At 41.3% G+C, this 16,979-nt stretch overlaps 1 pseudogene; it reads left to right on the top strand.

The window, feature by feature from the left end:
* Window positions 1-15,640: 15,640 nt before the first annotated feature.
* Window positions 15,641-16,727, top strand: LOC100756715 (annotated as a pseudogene).
* The last annotated feature ends 252 nt before the right edge of the window (window positions 16,728-16,979 follow it).

Consider the following 16,979-nt stretch of genomic DNA (forward strand, 5'->3'; position numbering starts at 1 on the left):
CCAGATAAAAAGTGTTTGCATATTGTTTACATTATATTAGATATTGTGAGTAATCTAGAGATGACTTTATAAGCATGTATATGAGACATAGGTAAATTCTGTCCATTTTGTAGAATGGACTTAAACATTCCTGGATTTTCGTATCTAACAAGGGCCTTGACACTAGTCCCTCATGGATACCAAGGGACAACTAGGTTAATTACTTGGACAAAAATATGATTGCTTTTTTTTAAATTTATATATTAGTTCTAGTTAGGGAACAAGCTTGTTTCAAGTCCCTTCTCCCTCTCCCTCCCCTCACCCCCAATCCTACTCCCCCACCCCCAGCCCACCCCTCACCCCATCCACCCACCACTCCCCAGGCAGGGTAGGGCCCTCAACGGGGCTCTGCAAAGTCCACCAAATCTTCCTGTGCTGGTCCTGGGCCCTTCCCCATGTGTCCAGGGCCAGAGTGTAACCCTTCATGTGGGATGGGCTCTCAAAGTCCCTTCTTGCACCAGGGAAAAATTCTAATCCACCATCAGAGGCTCCCTGGAGTGCAGAGGTCTCCTTATTGACATCCATGTTCAGGGGTCTGGATCAGTCTTGTACTGGCCTCCAGAGTGGTCTTACAAGTTCGAACTCCCACCCACAGTGGAGGAGTGTTCCTTTTTCTCCGCATCCTCTCCAGTATAGATTGTCATTGGTATTTTTTATTTTAGCCATTCTGACAGGCATGAGGTGGTATCTCAGAGTTGTTTTGAGTTGCATTTCTCTGATAGCCAATGATTTTGAGCACTTTCTTAAGTGTCTTTCAGCCATTTCAGATTCCTCTTTTGAGAATTCTCTATTTAGTTCTGCACCCCACTTTTTAATTTCATTGTTTGTGTTTTGGTGGCTAGCTTCTTGAGCTTCTTATATATTTTGGAAATCAGTCCTCTGTCAGATGTGGGATCGATGAAGATCTTTGCCCATTCTGTGGGTGTTCGTTTTGTCCTACTGACTGTTTCCTTTGCCTTATAGAAGCTTCTCAGTTTCAGGAAGTCCCATTTATTAATTGCAGACCTCAGTGTCAGTTTGTTCAAGGGTAATTCCTAGTTTCTCTCCTAGAAGATTCAGTGTGGCTGGATTTATGGAGAGATCTTTGATCCATTTGCACTTAAGTTTTGTGCATGGTGACAGGTATGGATCTATCTGAAATTTTCTGCATGTCTGAATCCAATTGTGTGAGCACCATTTGTTGAAGATCCTATCTTTTTTCCATTGTATAGATTTAGCACCTTTGTCAAAAAGAAGGTATCCATAGGTGCGTGGGTCAATATCAGGGTTTTCAATTCGATTCCATTGGTCTCTCTGTCTACTTTTGTGCCAATACCAAGCTGTTTTCAGAACTATGGCTCTATAGTAGAGCTTGAAGTTGGACATGGTGATGCCTCCAGAAGATCCTTTATTGTAAAGAGTTGTTTTGGCTATCCTGGGCCTTTTATTTTTCCATATAAAGTTGAGTATTGTTCTTTCAATGTCTGTGAAAAACTGTGTTGGGATTTTGATGGGGATTGCATTGAATCTGTAGATTGCTTTTTGTAGGATTGCCATTTTTACTATGTTAGTTCTACTTATCCAAGAGCATGGGAGATCTTTCCATTTTCTGGTATCTTCTTTAATTTCTTTCTTTTAAGTCTCAAAGTTCTTACTGTACAGGTCTTTCACTTTTTTGGTTAGTGTTACCCCAAGATATTTTATGTTGCTTGTGGATATTGTGAAAGGTGATGTTTCCCTGATTTCTTTCTCATTGGATTTATCATCTGTATATAGTAGGGCTACTGATTTTTTTGAGTTAATTTTGTATCCTGCTACCTTGCTGAAGGTGTTTATCAGCTGTAGGAGTTCCTGGTAGAGTTTTTCGGGTCACTAATGTAGACTATCATGTCATCTGCAAATAGTGAAAGTTTGACTTCATCCTTTCCAATTTGTATCCCTTTGATCCCCTTTTCTTGTCTGATTGCTATAGCCAGAACTTCAAGTACAATATTGAATGATATGGAGAGAGTGGACAGCCTTGTCTTGTTCCAGATTTTAGAGGAAACGCTTTGAGTTTCTCTCCATTTAGTTTGATGTTGGCTATTGGTTTGGTGGATATTGCATTTATCATGTTTAGATATGTTCTTGTTATTCCTGTTCTCTCCAAGATTTTTATCATGAAGGGATGTTGGATTTTGTCAAAGGTTTCGTCAGTATCTAGTGAGATGATCATGTGGTTTTTCTTTTTCAGTTTGTTTATATGGTGGATTATATTGATGGATTTTCGTATGTTGAACCATCCTTGCATCCCTGGGATGAAGCCTACTTGATCATGGTGGATGATTTTCCTGATATGTTCTTGGATTCGGTTCTCCAATATTTTATTGAGTATTTTAGCATTGATTTTCATGAGGGAGATCAGTCTGTAGTTCTCTTTCTTAGTCATATCTTTGTGTGGCTTGGGTATCAAAGTGATTGTAGCCTCGTAGAAAGAGTTTGGCAATATCCCATCTGCTTCTATTGTGCAGAACAGTTTGAGGAGTACTGGAATTAGCTCTTGTTTGAATTTCTGGTAGAATTCTTCAGTGAATCCATCTGGCCCTGGGCTTTTTTTGGTTGGGAGGCTTTTGATGACTGCTTCTATTTCATTAGGGCTTATAGGTCGATTTAAACTGTTTATCTGATCTTGATTTAATTTTGGTAAGTGATATTTATCCAGAAAGCTGTCCATTTCCTTTAGATTTTCCAATTTTGTGGAATACAGGTTTTCAAAGTATGACCTAAAGATTCTCTGGATTTCCTCAGTGTCTGTTGTTATATCCCCCTTTTCATTTCTGATTTTGTTAATTAGCATGCTCTCTCTCTGCCTTTTGGTTAGTTTGGCTAGAGGTTTGTCTATCTTATTGATCTTCTCAAAGACCCAACTCTTTGTTTCATTGATTTTTTGTACTGTTTTCCTAGTTTCTACTTTGTTGATTTCAGCTCTCATGTTGATTATTTCCTGGCATCTACTCCTCCTTGGTGTGTTTGCTTCTTTTTGCTCTAAAGCTTTCAGTTGTTCTGTCAGTTCTCTAATGTGACTTTCCTCCAGTTTCTTCATGTGGGCGCTTAGTGCTATGAACTTCCCTCTTAGCACTGCTTTCAGGGTGTCCCATAAGTTCGGGTATGTTGTGTCTACATTCTCATTAAATTCTAGGAAGACTTTAATTTCTTTTTTTATTTCTTCCTCAACCCAGGAATGGTGCAATTGGATGTTATTCATTTTCAATGGTAATGTAGGTTTTCTGCAATTCATATTGCTGTTGAATTCTAACTTTAATGCATGGTGGTCTGATAAGATACAGGGGGTTATTTCAATTCTTTTGAAACTGTGGAGGTTTGCTTTGCTGCCAACTATGTGGTCAATTTTTGAGACGGTTCCATGCGGCACTGAGAAGAAGGTATATTCTTTTGTGCTTGGATGGAATGTTCTATAGATATCTGTTAAACCCCGTTGTGTCATAACTTCGGTCAGATCCTTTGTTTCTTTGTTAAGTTTCTCTCTAGTGGTTCTGTCCAGTAGTGTAAGGGGGGTGTTGAAGGCTCCTACTATAAGTGTGTGTGGTTTTATGTGTAGTTTGAGTTATAGTAATGTTTCTTTTACAAATGTGGGTGCTTCCGTATTAGGGGCATAGATGTTCAGGATTGAGACTTCATCTTGATGGACTTTTCCTGTGATGAGTAAGAAATGCCCTTCTTCATCTCTTTTGATTGCTTTCAGTTTAATGTGTTATTTGTTAGATATTAGGATTGCTACCCCAGCTTGTTTCTTGAGCCCATTTGATTGGAAAATCTTTTCCCATCCATTTACTCTGAGGTATCGCCTGTTTTTGAAGTTGAGGTGTGTTTCTTGTAAACAGCAGAAGGATGGATTCTTGTACTTTCATAGGCATATCCTTCTGAAGGTTGGGGAAATTTTCTTCTATGATTTTGTTGAACATGTTTTCTGTACCTTTGAGCAGTGTTTCTTCACCTTCTTCTATACCTATTATTCTTCGGTTTGGTCTTTTCATGGTGTCCCATATTTCCTGGATATTTTGTGTTAGGGATTTGTTGGACTTGAGGTTTTCTTTGGTTGATGAATGTATATCCTCTAGCGAGTCTTCAGTAGCTGAGATTCTCTCTTCCATCTCTTGAATTCTACTGGTTATACTTACATCTTTAGTCCTGATCGTTTATCCAACCTTTCCATTTCCAGCATGGTCTCATTCTGTGTTTTCTTTATTGTGTCTATTTCAGCTTTCATGCTTTGAACTGTTTCAAGAACTTCCTTCACTTGTTTGGATGTTTTTTCTTGGGTTTCTTTAGATTCTTTAGGAGATTTATTTATTTCTTGAATTTTTTGGTTTGTCTTTTCCTCCATTTCATTTAATTTTTTGTTTGCTTTTTCTTCTATTTCTTTAAGGTATTTTCTTGTTTCCTCTTTAAAGGTCTCTATCATCTTGCTGAGATAATTTTTGAGGTCAATCTCTTCTTCATGCACTGTGTTGGGCTTTTCAGATCTTGCTGGAGTGGAGTCCCTAGATTCTGGTGGTGTCATATTGGTCTTCTGTTGTTGAGTGAGTTCTTATTCTGTCTTCTTCCCATATCTTCTTCCTGTGAGTGCAGGAGGGGTCTCTCTATCTCCTTTTGTTACCCAGTGGTGTGTGGGGGCCAGGAATTCAATGTCTACAACTCTGGATGGTCTTGACTCTCCTGGTAGTCTCCTCACTAGTTCCTGGGTTGGTCGGCAGAATGGAAGGGTGGGGTGCTAGCAGATTCGGGGCGCAGGGAGCCCCTCCGTGCCTGGGCATGTCTAACCCAAGCCTGCAGGTGCAGGAGGGGGTGGGAGTGGTGGGGGTGGTTGGGTGGATGATGTTTTGGGTGGGAGTTGGGAGGGGCAGAGACTCACTCACCTAGTTCCTGAGTTGGTCGGCGGAATGCAAATATGATTGCTTTTAAACTTTTATTTATTTTTCCATTTTACTATGATGCACTAAGAATTCATAAGAGATAACTGGGTATAAAAGATACCATTAGGAAATTTACTTACTTAAATATAGTTCCCTTTGTCACATTAAACTCAAAATGGAATTTATTTCTGGCCCAACATGTAGTTTGTAATGTATAACACCTGAGGGTTAATGATCTATTTTTTTTGTTTCTGATGCATATTATCCCCACATTGGCTTCCCAGTCCTTGAAGTTTTACAAGTGTTTCTCTGGTCATCCTTATGTATATATTAAATCCAGTTTCTTCTTTCCAGAGATGCAAAATTTCAGAATGCCCTATGAAGCTGCCTAAGAAATGAACCCCAAGGTAAAATACCAAAACTATAACTTAGAATTATAAATAACTATGTAAGTATAGTTATGTGCATGTATCTGTGTGCGTGCGTGCGTGCGTGTGTGTGTGTGTGTGTGTGTGTGTGTGTGTGTGTGTGTGTGTGTGCATGGAATTAATTTTTTTTTATTTAACAACATGGGGTGCAGTTAACCAGGGACCTAGCTCTTCCTATGCCATTGCTTTACCATCTCAGCATGAAGCTTGCTCACTAACACCCTTTATATACGTTGTAGTCCGTTCCTTGGAGGGGGAACATTCTTGTTTCTAAATGATGTGACTCAGAGTTGTAGATGTAAATGCTTTTCATATATGTTGGTTGAAATAGAATCACGGGTTTACTCCTGGAGGGAAACTGTAACCTCTAGGCAGGTGACTATGTGCTGAGACAAAACTTTGGAGTTATGTAATAGAGGGTGAGAAGGACGGACATTGAGACACACTTCGCAGTTTCCAGATGAATCATGTTGTGACCTCTAGTAATTATTTTCCTAATTCCTATAACAAAATACTTGACCAGAGTAACTCAAGGGAGGGTTTGTTTTGTCTCATATAGTGAGGGAGGCATGGCAACAGGAATTTGAAGCAGCCCTTTAGATTTTGCCTACAGTCAGGAAACAGATGAATGCTGGAGTCTTTCTTTTTCTTTCTTTTATTATTCAGCCTAGGACTCTATCCAGCCCTAGGATTGGCACCCTCACCCCCATATGCACACATACAGGATGTAGCTTCCTACTTCAATTCACTCAACCTCACAGACATTTCCAGAAGCTCATGTCTTAGGTGACTCTAGACTGGTAGGGTTGACAGCCAATATTAACCATCACAGGATCTTTTTCCATGTTCTAATGTCATAGAAGATGATTTTGTCATATCCTGTACTACAAATACCAGTACATTTATTTGCAAATGAGAATCATCAACAAATCCTTAAATAATAGTAAATACTTTTTAAAGAGTTGTGAGAATTTCTTTTGTGTAGAATATGTGATCACAACCAACCCCATTTGCCATCTCCAACTTCTTCCAGATATCCCCACCCACACATCCACCTCTTAGCTTCCTATCTCATTCTTAAAAATCATATCTACTAAGCTATTTGGTGCTGCCCGTATGTGTATGGGTGTGAAGTCATCCAACAGAGCATGAAAATTCTGCCAGTGCCCATACTCCCAAAGAACATAAATATCTTTTTATATTGTCATCTATTTATCTTCATTAAGAATGTGGGATGTAGTCTTGAATGCATTGGCACAGGATACAATTTCCTGATATAATACCAGTAGCACAGACACTGAAATTGACAATTAGTAAACAGGACTTCCTAAAACTGAAAAGATTCTTTAAGTCAAAGGACACTGTCTATAAGACAAAATGGCAGCCTACAGAGTAGGAAAAGATCCTCACCAACCCCAGATCTGACAGAGGGATGATCTCCAACATACATAAAGAACTCAAGAAGCTAAACATCAAAGTACCAAATAATAATATTAAAAATGAGTTACAGATCTAAACAGAGAATTCTCAATAGAACAATCTCAAATGGCCAAAGACACTTAAAGAGTTGCTCAACATCCTTAGCCACCAGGGAAATGCAAGCCAAAATGACTCTGAGATACCATCTTACATCTGTCACAATGGCTAAGATAAAAAACATTGACAGCAACTTATGTTGGAGATGATGTGGAGTCAGGAGAGCCCTCCTCCACTGCTGGTAGGAGTGCAAACTGGTACAACCACTTTGGAAATCGGTATGGTGGTTTCCTAGAAAATTGGAAACAATCTGCCTCAAGACCCAGTAACACCAATTTTAGGCATATACCCAAAGGATGTACAATCATACAACAAGTGCACTTGTTCAACTATGTTCATAGCAACATTATTCATAATAGCCAGAACCTGGAAGCAACCTAGATGTCCTTCAACTGAAGAATGGATGAGGAAAACGTGGTTCATTTACACAATGGAATACCACTCAGCTGTAAAAAACTAATGACCTCTTGAAATTTGCAGGCAAATGGAATGAACTAGAAAAAATCATTCTGAGTGAGGTAACCCAGACCCAGAAAGACACATAAGGTATGTACTCACCCATAAGTAGAATTATTAGGAGTAAAGTATAGGTTAACCAACCTATAATCCACAGCCTCAGAGAAAGAAGTTAGATAACAAGGAGGGCTCAAAGAGGTTTGCATGGATTTCCCTGGGAAAGGGCAAAAGAAAATATTTCCTGGATAAACTGGGGGCAGGGTTGGGAGGATGGAGGGATGAAAACTAGATGAAGCAGGTTGGGTGGGCTGAGTGCAAGAGACCAGTTGTAGGCAGAATGGAGTAGGAGAGTAACAAAACAGAAGTCTTGATGCGGGAGTGGATTTCGGGGCTAGGAAGAAACCTTGTGCCAGGGAAACCAGCAATAGTGGAGAAGGTACCTGAACTGGCTATCTACTATAAGCAGATTGGTGGCTTCCCTAATTGCCATCAGAGGTCCTCTATCCAGTAACTGATGGAAACAGAGGCAGAGATCCACAGACAAACACTGCAATTAACTTGCTGAAGAAAGTGAGGAGGGATTTTACCCACCAGGGGGGTCATGATGGGGGAACCCACAGAGACAGTTGATCCAAGCTTACAGGAGCTCACGGACATTGGATCAGCAGTAAGGGAGCCTGCATGAGACTGACCTAGGTTCTCTGCATGTGTGTGTCAGTCATGAAGCTTGGTCTCTTGTAAGGCTTTTAACACTGAGAGCAGGACCTCTCCCTGGGGCTTAGCTGGCTTGTGGTAACCTGTTCTCCAAGCTGGATTACCCAGGAGGAGCTCAGTACTGCCTCAACTTGATGTGTTATGCTTTGTGCAAGCCCATGGGAGGCCTTCCTTTCTGAATGGAGATGGAGGAGGGGTGGATAGGGAGGGCATAGATAGGAAAGAGGAAGGGATGGGAGAAGAGTAGGGAGGGGAAACTGGTTGATATGTAAGATAAATTTTAAAAATGTGATTTAAATTATATATATATAATATATATGTAAAATATATATTATATATATATATATATATATGCAAGAACTAAGGAATGATAATATTCTTTATGTGTTATTCTTACTTACTTTGTGAGTGTTTATGTGTGTGAGAGGATAGGGCATATGTGTATTTTACATATGGAGTTCAGATGATAAAATTTTACTGGTTGGTTGTTTCCATTCAATTTTAATTGATTTTTGTTTGTTTGTTTTTCAAGACAGGGTTTCTCTGTGGCTTTGGAGGCTGTCCTGGAACTAGCTTTTGTAGACCAGGCTGGTCTGGAACACACAGAGATCCACCTGCCTCTGCCTCCAGAGTGTTGGTATTAAAGGCGTGTGCCATTACCTCCCAGCTTAATTGAAATTTTCAATAGACTATATTCTGATTAGTTTCCCTTACATTATCTGAGATAATTCCATGATCATTCTCTCCCCCACCTCTCTCCTCTCTCCCTCACAAAAAGACTAAAAAAAATGAAGAAAAAAGGAACTACAATATACATACACATATATAACCATAAAAGCACAAAATTAGAAGCCATGATATACAAGTAAAAGAGCAGTAAAAAAAAAGTCTGCCTGCGATTACCCAACTCCCATCCAAAGCATCATTCACCCAGATCTCCCTGGGCTTGTGCCTGCTTGGAGTAGACACGCCCACGCAGGGAGGAGCTCCCTGAATCTGGGAACAGGCCACTCTACCTTCCCTTTTCGCTGACCGATCTGCAATGAGGTGAGTGATCCTCTGCTCTTACCCAACTCCCTTCAAAAGCCCCATCCACCCTGATCTCCCCGGGCTTGCTCCTGCTTGGGGTAGACCTGCCCAGGCAGTGAGGAACTCCCTGAGGCTAGAAACACCCCACTCTTCCTCCCCCGCCCCACACCTGACCCCTACAGAGGCCTAACGCTTGAAAGTGAGGAGACTACTAGGAGAGGCAAGACCATCCAGAGCTGCACACATTGAATTCCTGGCCCACACACACCACTGGGTAACAAAAGGAGATAGAGAGACCCCTCCTGCACTCACTGGAAGAAGATAAGAGAAGAAGACAGAATAAGAACTCACTCAACAACAGAAAGACCAATATGACACCACCAGAATCTAGGGACTCCACTCCAGCAAGATCTGAAAAGCCCAACACAGTGCATGAAGAAAAGATGGACCTCAAAAATTATCTCAGCAAGATGATAGAGACCTTTAAAGAGGAAACAAGAAAATACCTTAAAGAAGTAGAAGAAAAAGCAAACAAAAAATTACACAAAATGGAGGAAAAGACAAACCAAAATTCAAGAAATAAATAAATCTCCTAAAGAATCTAAAGAAACCCAAGAAAAAAACAACCAAACAAGTGAAGGAAGTTCTTGAAACAGTTCAAAGCATGAAAGCTGAAATAGACACAATAAAGAAAACACAGTATGAGACCCTGCTGGAAATGGAAAGACTGGATAAATGATCAGGAACTAAAGACGTGAGTGTAACTAATAGAATCCAAGAGATGAAAGAGAGAATCTCAGCTACTGAAGACTCGCTAGAGGATGTACATTCATCAACCAAAGAAAACCTCAAGTCCAACAAATCCCTAACACAAAATATCCAGGAAATATGGGACACCATGAAAAGACCAAACCTAAGAATAATAGGTATAGAAGAAGGTGAAGAAACACTGCTCAAAGGTACAGAAAACATATTCAACAAAATCATAGAAGAAAATTTCCCCAACCTTCAGAAGGATATGCCTATGAAAGTACAAGAAGCTTACAGGACACCGAACAGACTGGATCACAAAAAGAAGTCCCCCCCCGACACATAATAATCAAAACACCAAATATACAGAATAAAGAGAAAATATTAAGAGCAACAAAGGAAAAAGGCCAAGTAACATATAAAGGCAAACCAATCAGAATCCCACCCGACTTCTCAATGGAAACTCTGAAAGCCAGAAGGTCTTGCATAGATACCATACAAGCACTAAGGAAGCATGGATGTCAACCCAGACTACTGTACCCAGCAAAACTTTCAATCACTATAGATGGAGAAAACAAGATATTCCACGACAAAAACAGATTTAAACAATACATATCCACAAATCCAGCAATACCGAAAGTTCTGAAAGGAAAACTCCAACCCAACGAACATAACTACACTCACAAAAACACAGGCAATAGATAATCTAATTTTACCAAACATAAAAAGAAGCAGGAGGGCCAAATCCACACACAATGACACCACCAACAATAAATCCAAAACAAGCAAGAACCAATGAACAATGGACACTAATATCCCTAATGTCAATGGTCTTAACTTACCCATAAAAAGATATAGGCTAACAGAATGGATACAAAAACAGAATCCATCCTTCTGCTGTTTACAAGAAACACACCTCAACTTCAAAGACAGGCGATACCTCAGAGTAAAAGGATGGGAAAAGATTTTCCAAACAAATGGGCTCAAGAAACAAGCTGGGGTAGCAATCCTAATATCTAGCAAATTAGACTTTAAACTGAAAGCAATCAAAAGAGATGAAGAAGGGCATTTCATACTCATCACAGGAAAAGTCCATCAAGATGAAGTCTCAATCCTGAACATCTATGCCCCTAATACGGAAGCACCCACATTTGTAAAAGAAACATTACTATAACTCAAACTACACATAAAACCACACACACTTATAGTAGGAGCCTTCAACACCCCCCTTACACTACTGGACATAACCACTAGACAGAAACTTAACAAAGAAACAAAGAATCTGACAGAAGTTATGACACAACTAAGTTTAACAGATATCTATAGAACATTCCATCCAAGCACAAAAGAATATACCTTCTTCTCAGCGCCATATGGAACCGTCTCAAAAATTGACCACATAGTTGGCAGCAAAGCAAACCTCCACAGTTTCAAAAGAATTGAAATAACCCCCTGTATCTTATCAGACCACCATGCATTAAAGTTAGAATTCAACAGCAATACGAATTGCAGAAAACCTACATTCGCATGGAAAATGAATAACACCCAATTGCACCATTCCAGGATTGAGGAAGAAATAAAAAAAGAAATTAAAGTCTTCCTAGAATTTAATGAGAATGTAGACACAACATACCCGAACTTATGGGACACCCTGAAAGCAGTGCTAAGAGGGAAGTTCATAGCACTAAGCGCCCACATGAAGAAACTGGAGGAAAGTCACATTAGAGAACTGACAGAACAACTGAAAGCTTTAGAGCAAAAAGAAGCAAACACACCAAGGAGGAGTAGATGCCAGGTAATAATCAACCTGAGAGCTGAAATCAATAAAGTAGAAACTAGGAATACAGTACATAGAATCAATGAAACAAAGAGTTGGTTCTTTGAGAAGATCAACAAGATAGGCAAACCTCTAGCCAAACTAACCAACAGGCAGAGAGAGAGAGCATGCTAATTAACAAAATCAGAAATGAAAAAGGGGATATAACAACAGACACTGAGGAAATCCAGAGAACCTTCAGGTCATACTTTGAAAACCTATACTCCGCAAAATTGGAAAATCTAAAGGAAATGGACAGTTTTCTGGATACAGTTTTCACTTACCAAAATTAAATCAAGATCAGATAAACAGTTTAAATCGACCTATAACCCCTAATGAAATAGAAGCAGTCATCAAAAGCCTCCCAACCAAAAAAAGCCCAGGGCCAGATGGATTCACTGCAGAATTCTACCAGAAATTCAAACAAGAGCTAATTCCAGTACTCCTCAAACTGTTCCGCACAATAGAAGCAGATGGGATATTGCCAAACTCTTTCTACGAGGCTACAATCACTTTGATACCCAAGCCACACAAAGATATGACTAAGAAAGAGAACTACAGACTGATCTCCCTCATGAACATCGATGCTAAAATACTCAATAAAATATTGGCTAACCGAATCCAAGAACATATCAGGAAAATCATCCACCATGATCAAGTAGGCTTCATCCCAGGGATGCAAGGATGGTTCAACATACGAAAATCCATCAATGTAATCCACCATATAAACAAACTGAAAAAGAAAAACCACATGATCATCTCACTAGACGCTGAAAAAGCCTTTGACAAAATCCAACATCCCTTCATGATAAAGATCTTGGAGAGAACAGGAATAACAGGAACATATCTAAACATGATAAATGCAATATCCACCAAACCAAAGCCAACATCAAACTAAATGGAGAGAAACTCAAAGCGTTTCCTCTAAAATCCGGAATAAGACAAGGCTGTCCACTCTCTCCATATCATTCAATATTGTACTTGAAGTTCTGGCTATAGCAATCAGACAAGAAAAGGGGATCAAAGGGATACAAATTGGAAAGGATGAAGTCAAACTTTCACTATTTGCAGATGACAAGATAGTCTACATTAGTGACCCGAAAAACTCTACCAGGGAACTCCTACAGCTGATAAACACCTTCTGCAAGGTAGCAGGATACAAAAATTAACTCAAAAAAATCTGTAGCCCTACTGTATACAGATGATAAACCCAATGAGAAAGAAATCATGGAAAGATCACCTTTCACAATATCCACAAGCAACATAAAATATCTTGGGGTAACACTAACCAAAATGTGAAAGACCTGTACAGTAAGAACTTTGAGACTTTAAAACAGAAATTAAAGAAGATACCAGAAAATGGAAAGATCTCCCATGCTCTTGGATAAGTAGAACTAATGGCAATCCTACCAAAAGCAATCTACAGATTCAATGCAATCCTCCTCAAAATCCCAACACAGTTTTTCACAGACATTGAAAGAATAATACTCAACTTTATATGGAAAAACAAAAAGCCCAGGAGAGCCAAAACAATTCTTTATATAAAGGATCTTCTGGAGGCATCACCATCCCTGACTTCAAACTCTACTATAGAGACATAGTTATGAAAACAGTTTGGTATTGGCACAAGAATAGACAGATAGACCAATGGAATCGAATAGAAGACCCAGATATTAACCCTCGCACCTACGAATACCTTATTTTTGACAAAGGTGCTAAATCTATACAATGGAAAAAAGATAGGATCTTCAACAAATGGTGCTCACACAATTGGATTCAGACATGCAGAAAATTGCAGATAGATCCATACCTGTCACCATGCACAAAACATAAGTGCAAATGGATCAAAGATCTCTCCATAAATCCAGCCACACTGAATCTTCTAGAAGAGAAAGTGGGAAATACCCTTGAACAAATTGGCACATGAGACCGATTCCTGAGGATCATGCCAGTAGCACATACACTGAGGTCTGCAATTAATAAATGGGACCTCCTGAAACTGAGAAACTTCTGTAAGGCAAAGGACACAGCCATTAAGATAAAAAGACTGCCCACAGAATGGGAAAAGATCTTCACCAACCCCACATCTGATAGCGGGCTGATTTCCAAAATATATAAGGAGCTCAAGAAGCTAGCCACTAAAACACCAAACAATGAAATTAAAAAGTGGGGGGCAGAACTAAACAGAGAATTTTCAACAGAGGAATCTGAAATGGCTGAAAGACACTTAAGAAAGTACTCAAAAACCTTGGCTATCAGAGAAATGCAACTCAAAACAACTCTGAGATACCACCTCACACCTGTCAGAATGGCTAAAATCAAAAATACCAATGACAATCTATGCTGGAGAGGATGTGAAGAAGGAACACTCCTCCATTGCTGGTGGGAGTGTGAACTTGTAAGACCACTCTGGAAATCAGTATGGAGGTTGCTCAGAAAAATGGGAATCAATCTACCTCAAGATCCAGCCATTCCTCTCTTGGGTATATACCCAAATAGTGCATGTTCATACAACAAGGACATATGTTCAACCATGTTCATAGCAGCATTGTTTGTAATAGCCAGAACCTGGAAGCAACCTAGATGCCCCTCAACTGAAGAATGGATAGAGAAAATGTGGTACATTTATACAATGGAGTATTACTCAGCAGAAAAAAAGCAATGGAATCTTGAAATTCACAGGCAAATGGATGGAACTAGAAGAAAACATCCTGAGTGAGGTAACCCAGTCACAAAAAGATAAACACGGTATGGACTCACTTATATATGAATTTTAGACATAGAGCAAAGGATTACCAGCCTATAATGCTCTCCACCAAAGAAACTAGGAAACATGAAGGACTCTAAGGGATAAATGGTCCCCAGAAATGGAAGTGGCATGAACTCCTGAACTAATTGGGGGCATGAGGGTAGGGGGGGAAGGAGCTGTTACAATAAGAGCAAGAGAAGAAGAGTAGAGGAGAAGAAATGGAGGGGCAGAAAATTGAGTTGGGGGAAGAATAGAGGAAAGAGAGCAGGATGAGAGATAACCATATTAGAGGGAGCCACCATAGGTCTGAGAAGAGATCTGGAACTAGGGAGATCTACAGAGACCTACAAGCATGACAAGATCTGACAATTCAGGCAATGGAGGAGAGGATAACCTAAAAGCCCTTCCCCTAAAATGAGATTGATGACTACTCTTTATGCCATCCTAGAGCCCTCATCCAGTGGCTAATGGAAGCAGAGACAGACATCCACCTCAATACACTGAGCTGAAATCTGGAATTTAGTTGAAGAGAGGGAGGAATGAAGAGTGAAGGGGTCTGTACCAGGTTGGAGAAACCCACAGAAACAGTTGGCCTGAACAAGGGAGAGCACATCGACCCCAGATGCTATTTGGGAGGCCAGTACAAAACTGTTCCAACCCCCTGAACATGGATGTCAATAAGGAGGCCTCTGCATTCTAGGGAACCTCTGGAAGTTGATTAGCAATTTTCCCTGGTATAAGAAGGGACTTTGAGAGCCCATCCCACATGAAGGGTTACACTCTGGCCCTGGACACATGGGGAAGGGCTCAGGCCCAGCACAGGAAGATTTGGTGGACTTTGCAGAGCCCCCGTTGAGGGCCCTACTCTGCCTGGGGTGTGGTGAATAGGGTGGGAGGTAGGTTGTGGGTGGGGAAGGAAGGAGGGGGGGAAATAATAAAAAATGAAAAAAAATTCTGAACAAAGGAATAGGAGAAAAAAAGTCTATAAAAATACCCTTGAGGGGCGCGGGTCGACTGCTTCGGTGGTTCCCCTTTGACCCCCGCCCAGGGTCTGGGCTTGCGATGTAGCTGTTCTGTTGGCGCTGAGCATATCAGCATCCTTGAGGGACCCACATCCCTGAATTCTGAGAAAAGCCCTGCCCACTCACTCTCTGATCCTCTTTGGGGTCACCACTACCTGTCTGGTCCCCAGTCCTATAGCGGCAGCCTAGTTCAACAAAGAAACAGGACAATGATACTGACTTTTGTGCTGGGCAGCAGCCTTTGGGGCAGGCCTTCACTTGGCCCCGTCTTGGGGTCCTCATTGTCACTCCGGGTTCGATCAACATCAGTCACCGATACACACCATGTAGAGCTGGCCAGGGAATGCTTCAAGACTGTCACCTCCTTTTACAACCAGTCAGCCATCGACGTGGCAGCAGAGGAGCCCTCAGTCTGCCTCACCCCCACCATGCTTTATTCTGGCCGTTCACAGGATGGCAGCCACCTTCTCAAAAGTGGCGGCTACTTGCAGCAAGAGTTACCAGTGAGGATTGCTCACCTCATCAAAGGCTTCCGTAGCCTTCCTTTCATCATTGGTTGCAATCCCACCATACTGCATGTGCACGAGCTATACATCCGGGCCTTCCAGAAGCTGACAGACTTCCCTCCGATCAAGGACCAGGCAGATGAAGCCCAGTATTGCCAGCTGGTGCGACAGCTGCTAGATGACCACAAGGATGTCGTGACCCTGTTAGCTGAGGGTCTTCGAGAGAGCCGGAAACACATACAGGATGAAAATCTGGTGGGGTACTTCTTGGACAAGACTCTGACTTGGGATCCGAATGCTGGCTACTCACCACCTGGCACTGCATGAAGACAAGCCTGATTTTGTTGGCATCATCTGCACTCATCTGTCACCAAAGAAGATCATTGAAAATTGGGTGGATTTTGCCTGACGCCTGTGTGAACACAAGTATGGCAATGTCCCTCGAGTCCGCATCAATGGACATGTGGCTGCCGGTTTCCCCTTCATTCCCATGCCGCTGGACTATACCCTTCCTGAGCTGCTCAAGAATGTCATGAGAGCCACCATGGAGAGTCACCTAGATACTCCCTACAATGTTCCAGATGTGGTCATCACCATCACCAATAATGATATTAATCTCATCATCAGGATCTCAGACAGGGGTGGAGGAATTGCTCACAAAGACCTGGATCGGGTCACGGACTACCACTTCTCCACAGCTGAAGCCAGCACCCAGGACCCCTGAATCAGCCCCCTCTTCGGCCACCTGGATATGTACAGTGGTGGCCAGTTAGGACCTATGCATGGGTGAGGCCCCAGCTACCCAAGATGGGGGAAATGGTAGACCAGGACACTCAAGCTTCTGAAGCCCCCTATCCTATCCACTGTTCCCAGCTTTGGCTTCGGGTTGCCCACGTCCAGGGCCTATGCAGAGTATCTCGGTGGCTCCCTGCAGCTTCAGTCCCTGCCGGGCATTGGCACAGATGTCTACCTGCGGCTCTGCCACATTGATGGCCGGGAGGAGAGCTTCAGAATCTGACTGCGGATTTTGGCCTGCTAGCCT

The sequence above is a fragment of the Cricetulus griseus genome (genome assembly GCF_003668045.3).
Source record: "Cricetulus griseus strain 17A/GY chromosome 1 unlocalized genomic scaffold, alternate assembly CriGri-PICRH-1.0 chr1_0, whole genome shotgun sequence".
Classification (NCBI taxonomy): domain Eukaryota; kingdom Metazoa; phylum Chordata; class Mammalia; order Rodentia; family Cricetidae; genus Cricetulus; species Cricetulus griseus.